Raw genomic sequence first — 6778 nt, forward strand, 5'->3', positions numbered from 1 at the left:
CATTTATAAAACTGTAAAACAATTTCTTTATAATTAAATATTTATTTTACAAATATTCAAAAATATATAATTATCACAAAATATCATTAAATAAAATTTGCATTATTATCTTTTATAACAAGTAATTTTTAAAGAATTCATTACATGTCAACGTAGAATTTTGAAATATATGTTTTAAATAAATATAATTTTAAATAAATATATGCGTACACAGCATTCTTTACAATTAATATATATATATTATATATATAATAATAATATGTGTACATATGAACAGATAATGTATATACACATGAATATGTACGTGAAAAAAATCGCAATTGAGAGAAATATAATAACAATAGTCTGTCCTAAAAGAGTATGTAATATTTACTCGGAATATATAATATTTAAAACTATACGTTGACATGAATTTTTAAAAGATGATTTTTTATGAAAAATAATAATGCAAATCTTTTATGATTTTCTAAGAACTAAATTTTTAAAGCATTTTTGGACTAATATATTTAATTATAAAAAAGTTGTCTTAAAGTTTTATGAATTGCAATTAAAAATTCACAATATTGAATTTTTCTTTCGAATGGACTCAAAAAATACGTCCAATAAAAGAAATTAGTACTAACACTGTTTGAAACTTGAAAAACATTTGCATAAAACGTTTAATTTGAGATTTAAAATATTCCTTAAAAGTATATTGAGATAAAATGTTTAATTTGAGGACATTTCATTTAGATCAATTGTATAATTTAAAGACAGTTTCCAACCAATATTTTTATTTCAACGTATACAAATACTACAAAATTGATAATATTATATTTATCGTTCTGTAAACAAGGTTTCCGATATGTTGTACCTAAGATGCGACTAAATGTATAAAAGAAAAAAATATCTTAAAACATGTTCTTTTGTATATACAAGGTATATGATATAAAGTAATCATCGAAAATCTATAAGTAAATCTCGTGAAGTGTAAAACTAAATCAAAAAGTTCTATATCATTTTGCAAATAATCACGCGAAATTTTGAAATATTTATTTTAAAAAATTTGCCAAAGTATAAGCGCGCGGCGATGAAAGCCGTAACATTGTAACCTGATACTATGCGCACAGAGGAGCGGTGAGAGGAGCTCTCATCAAACGTGTCACGCTGTTTTGCTACGAGCCGTTATCATGATTTGGAGACTTTTTTAACGGACTTGTACTGAACCTCTATCTACAGCGTGATAGACTAAACCTCTTACACTTTACCATATTATATGTTACTTAAGATCTTCTTTAATTAATATGTCAAAATTTTACGTGATTGTTTACAAAATGATAAAGGACGTTTTAATTGAGTTTAACGAGAATTACTTGCATGTTTTTGATAGAGATTTTTATGTTAGACATTCTGTATATAGAATGTTCAGATAACTGAATCGTCTCTGTTAGGTAAATAGATTAAACCAAATAGAAAAATTTTCCGTTTTGTGATTTTCGAAATAATTGATAAGAAACTAATTTTAAACGTTTGACTTATTTGCGCGAGTATAAACACGTGAAAAGATAAAAAAGTCCGTTGTTGCATGATCGCTATGATTTACATAGGAAAGATGATTCAGATATCTGAACATTCTATATACAAGTTGTCTGACATAAGGTCTTCACCGAAAATATACAAGTATATTAAGTAAGATGTCGTTAAGACTAAACTAAAAAGTCTTATATCATTTTGCATCAATCACGTAAAATTTCGAGAAATTAATTAAAAAAAACCTAAAAGCTACAATAGCGCCGCTTCAACGTGATATGTTTAGTGAGAGCTCTTCTCACCGCTTTTCTGCGAGCATAATATCAGGTTACAATGTTACGGCTTTCGTCACCGCGCGCTTATACTTTGGCAAATTTTTTAAAATAAATATCTCAAAAATTTTGCGTGATTTACAAAATGATATAGGACTTTTTGATTTAGATTTACACCTCACAAGATCTAGTTATAGATTTTCGATGAATAGATTTCGATGAATTATTTATATCATACATCTTGTATATACAAAAGAACATGTTTTAAGATATTTTTTTCTCTTATATATTTAGTCGCATCTTAAGAACAACATATCGGAAACATTGTTCACAGAGTAATAAATAAAATATCAATTTTGTAGTATTTATATACTTTGAAACAAAAATATTGATTGAAACTGTCTTTAAATTATACAATTGATCTACAGAATGTCCTCAAATTAAACATTTTATCTCAATATACTTTCAAAGAATATTTTAAATCTCAAATTAAATGTTTTAAGCAAATGTTTTTCCGGTATATTTCAAACTGTGTTAATACTAATTTCTTTTGTTGAACGTATTTTTTGAGTCTATTTGGAGAAAAAATTTAATATTGTGAATTTTTAATTGCGATTAATAAATCTTTAAGACAACTTTTATATAATTTTTTTTATAATTAAATGAATTGGTTTAAAAATGCTTTAAAAATTTAGTTATTAGAAAATCTTGAAAGATTTGTATTATTATTTTTCATAAAGATTATCTTTTAAATTGCGATACTTTTCACGTATACATTCATATGTATATACATTATCTGTGTTCATATGTATATATATTATCTAATGTATATACATTAACTGTATAAAGAATACTAAGTATATATATTATTTTTATTTAAAACATATATTTCAAAATTCTACTCTGACATGTAATGAATTCTTTAAAGACAGCTCTTCATAAAAATAATAATACAAATTTTATTTAATGATTTTCTGAGAATTATATATTTCTAAATATTTGTAAATAATATATTTTTAATCATAAAGAAAAAAATTGTCTTAAACTTTTATTCATCTCAATTAGGAATTCACAATATTTAATTTTTTTTAAAGTGAACTCAAAAAATACGTTCAACGAAAGAAATTAATATCAAATTGGTTTGAAATACGCCTGAAAAACTTTGGGATAAAACGCTTATTTTGAGATAGGAAACATATCTTATAAGTATTGAGGTAAAATATTTAATTTGAAGATATTGTTGCATATGTCGACTGTATAGTTTGAGAGTCCCCAACAAATGTCTTCGTTGAAAGTTCTAATAGCTGGACGCCTTGCATCTTGACGATCATATGACAAAAACGACTTTCTCATCTCTCCACACGCCTATACTCGAGTAAATAAGTCAAATTTTTAAAATTAATTTCTTATGAATTATTTCGAGAATCACAAAACGAAGGATTTTTCTATTCGGTTTAATCTATTATACGTAACAGAGACGTTTTAGTTATCCGAATATTCTATATACAAGGTGTCTGAAATAAGATCTCCATCAAAAATATGTAAGTTCTCGTTAAACTGAATTAAAATGTCCTTTACCATTTTGTAAACAATCACGTAAAATTTCGAGATATTAATTAAAGAAGATCTTAAGTAATATACAATAGTGGAATGTAAGAGGTTCAGTCTATCGCTGTAGAGAGACAGAGATTCAGTGCAAGTCCGTTAAAGATCTCCAAACCATGATAACGGCTCGTGGCAAAACAGCGTGACATGTTTAATGACAGCTCAGCGTTCCTCTGCGCGGATAGTATCAGGTTATTATGTTATGACTCTCGTCGCCGCGCGTTTATACTTTGGCAAATTTTTTAAAATAAGTATCTCAAAATTTTGTGTGGTTATTTACAAAATAATATCGGACTTTTTTATTTAATTTTACATCTCACGAGATCTACTTATAGATTTTCGGTGAATAGATTTCGATGAATTATTTATATCATACACCTTGTATATACAAAAGAACATGTTTTAAGATATTTTTTTCTTTTATACATTTAGTCGCATCTTACGAACAACATATCGGAAACTTTGTTTACAGAATGATAAATAAAATATTAACAATTTTGTAGTATTTGTATATTTTTGTATATTGTGACGTGACGCTTTTTGAGCTCCGTCACGGTTTCCCTGCCGAGGAAAACAGCGTGCGCGGGGTCGTCTCTCGCGCCTGAGAGGAGACTACCGTTGGTTATTATTCAATTGTTTAGCCCTATTTTTTAGCGAACTTTAAGACCCGCGATTCGAATACGGCTACCGTGCGTGCATGCAAGATCGACAAGTTGTAAAGGAAGCTATCGCTAGATATCGAGGATACCGAAGATACCGAGGATACCGAGGATACCGAGGATACCGCAGGAATAAGGTCAAGTAGTAAGATCCCGCGCCACCGCGCTTTATAATGTAATAGGAGATTGAATCTGCATTATTTCAGATTGTAAAAGAAACGGCAACAAATCCCGATGACGGTGATGAAGGCAACTATCTAGGCAGCTGACTGGAAAAACGGAAATCTCGGAAGGAGACGCGGAGACGGCCTGGCCAGCCGGCCGCGTCCCCGAGGATCGGCATCACGAATTACCGTCGTTCACAAGTACTGGGCCCCTGCGTAAGGGCAACGCCGTACAACAGCAGCAACGTTCGAGGGGGCGGAGAATCAACCCCGTTTCCCCGAAATCGACAAGATGCGCGGAGGATCGGCGCGGGATTCGAGGGTCTTACGAGCACAGACGAAGATCGTCACTGTGTGGTGAGCTAGTGACCAGTGCACAGCAACCAATATTCGGAAGAGACGACCCTGAGGGAGCCGCCACCAACACTCATTGTAAGCCGTCGCACAGGTAGCCGACTAGAAAAATTACTCCGGGATCAGCTGGTGTCATCGTGTCGAGATACCGTCACCGGGCGGCTATCGTACCGTGAAGAAAAATTACCGAGAAGTTGAATACTTGTACCGTAATTATCGGACGCCAGTTGTCACCGGGGTCGCGGAATTGTCCCTCTCAGGGGTGTTCGTACCGGCAGTCCGTGGTCTTATGTATCGTTTCCGTACCGTTTAGAATTGTATTGTTTCTGCTAACATTTTTCTTGTATCGATATTCCGAGCGTGACGCGGCGATTCTTGAGCGAGTATATCGCATACCGGAAGACGGGATTTGAGCGAGTAATTTCTTCGCGAGCGTGTGTTACCGAAATTAAGAGAACGGCTCTGCAAGAATATTGCCTCCCGCGAAATCTCCGCCGAAAAGTATTTAACGCATCACTTGTTCGAAATTGCCGTTACGCGGACGTCGTGCTATTGTTAACGAAACGAAAGGTCGTGCTGCGACCGTTACAACGGGTAAACAATTTCCGTCTATCTCCTTGAAACTACCGTTAAAGAAAGCTGTTGTTTTTTTATCAAGACTTTGTCGAAAGTCACCGTTAATTGCCGTAAGAAAAGGTTCGATTCGAGTTATATCGAACTTTATTAAAATCCGTATATCGTCTATTTCGGGTTAAAATTCCGTTTATTTCGTCGTTATCTATTGTTCTTTACCGTTAATTGTCGTTGAGCGTAGAAGTTACCGTCACCATTGTGTGAAAATTCAGGTTCGATTTATATCGATATTGAGCACGAGGCTCGCGCCTCCAGGAGTGTTCGTAAACCATCCGCGTATAATCGTCGGTTCGTAAAATCCCCGTACACTCTGGTTACCGTTAATTACGTGGATTACCGCCAATAAACTAGTCGTGAATTATACCGAAATTTGTTAGCGAGACGAACGTCTCGGCGTACGAGCCGAAACAGACGTAATTCGTCTCGAGTTTGGTAGAGATTTCGCCGCTAAGGTTCACGGCCTTCGATTACCGTCATTACTGAAAGGCGAAAACTATTTTAATATCGTTTCTTTTTTTTTCTTTTCTTTTATTGCCGACTCAGAGTCAATATTTCAAGTAGCCTCTCTGAGAGTATTGTAGCTGACCTTCGCATCAGCCGTTATAACGTGTCCTTTGTTTCCGCGATTTATAAGATAACTGTTATAGTTCGAAATTTATCTGCTTTACTTCATTATTTTATCTCGTGCCTTACGTTCTTGTATATTTACCGGTATATTTGCCGACTTTCCCGCTATTATATTAAATTTTATCGCTATTATATTCAAGTTACCGTTATTATATTAAATTTTATCGCTATTATATCAAACTTATCTGTATTATATTAAATTTATCTACCTTATAGCAAAATCGATTATACTATTCATTGTGTGTATTCTAACATTACAATATATGTAATTAATTGTGAACAAAATAACTGAGTAGTCATTTCTCTCTCCCAACGATAATCTAGCGCTCTCTCTCCCTTACGATAAATACTTCGCAAAGAACTCTGCCCCTCTGCCATAAACTGAGCTTGCCGTTACCGTTTCGATATCGTGGCGCGGAAATACCGCGCCTGGCGCCCATATTCTATCTCCTTGTTTTTTTGAGATTCTGATACCGTACGTTACCGCCATTTTAAGATACCGTTACCGCCATTTTAAGATCCCGATACCGCCAATTACTGACACCGCCAAACTTGCACGCCACCTCCTCGGGAGCGGCGTTCCCGAGGCGGGCGACGGCGTCGCAATATATTTGTATATATTTTGAAACAAAGATGTTCGTTGGAAACTGTCTTTAAATTATACAATTGATCTACAGAAATGTTCTCAAATTAAACATTTTAGTAAAAGAGCATAAAATTACACCTCACCGATTTTATCGCCGTTTGGATATGTTATAAAAGAGGTTGTCCTGAGTAATTCCCCGCAAAAAATAAGTGGGGGACGGCATTAATTTAGAAAATATAACAAGTTAAAGTTTGACAATTTTAACGCTTTTCTTAAGCATTATAGGCTGTTCTAGGCATAAAGAACATTGTATACGTTTATAAGGTTTATGTACATCCTACTGATCTATTTGACATCTTCTATAACTGT

The sequence above is a fragment of the Camponotus floridanus genome, unplaced genomic scaffold (genome assembly GCF_003227725.1).
Source record: "Camponotus floridanus strain SB8 unplaced genomic scaffold, Cflo_v7.5 scaffold133, whole genome shotgun sequence".
NCBI classification, from domain to species: Eukaryota; Metazoa; Arthropoda; class Insecta; order Hymenoptera; family Formicidae; genus Camponotus; species Camponotus floridanus.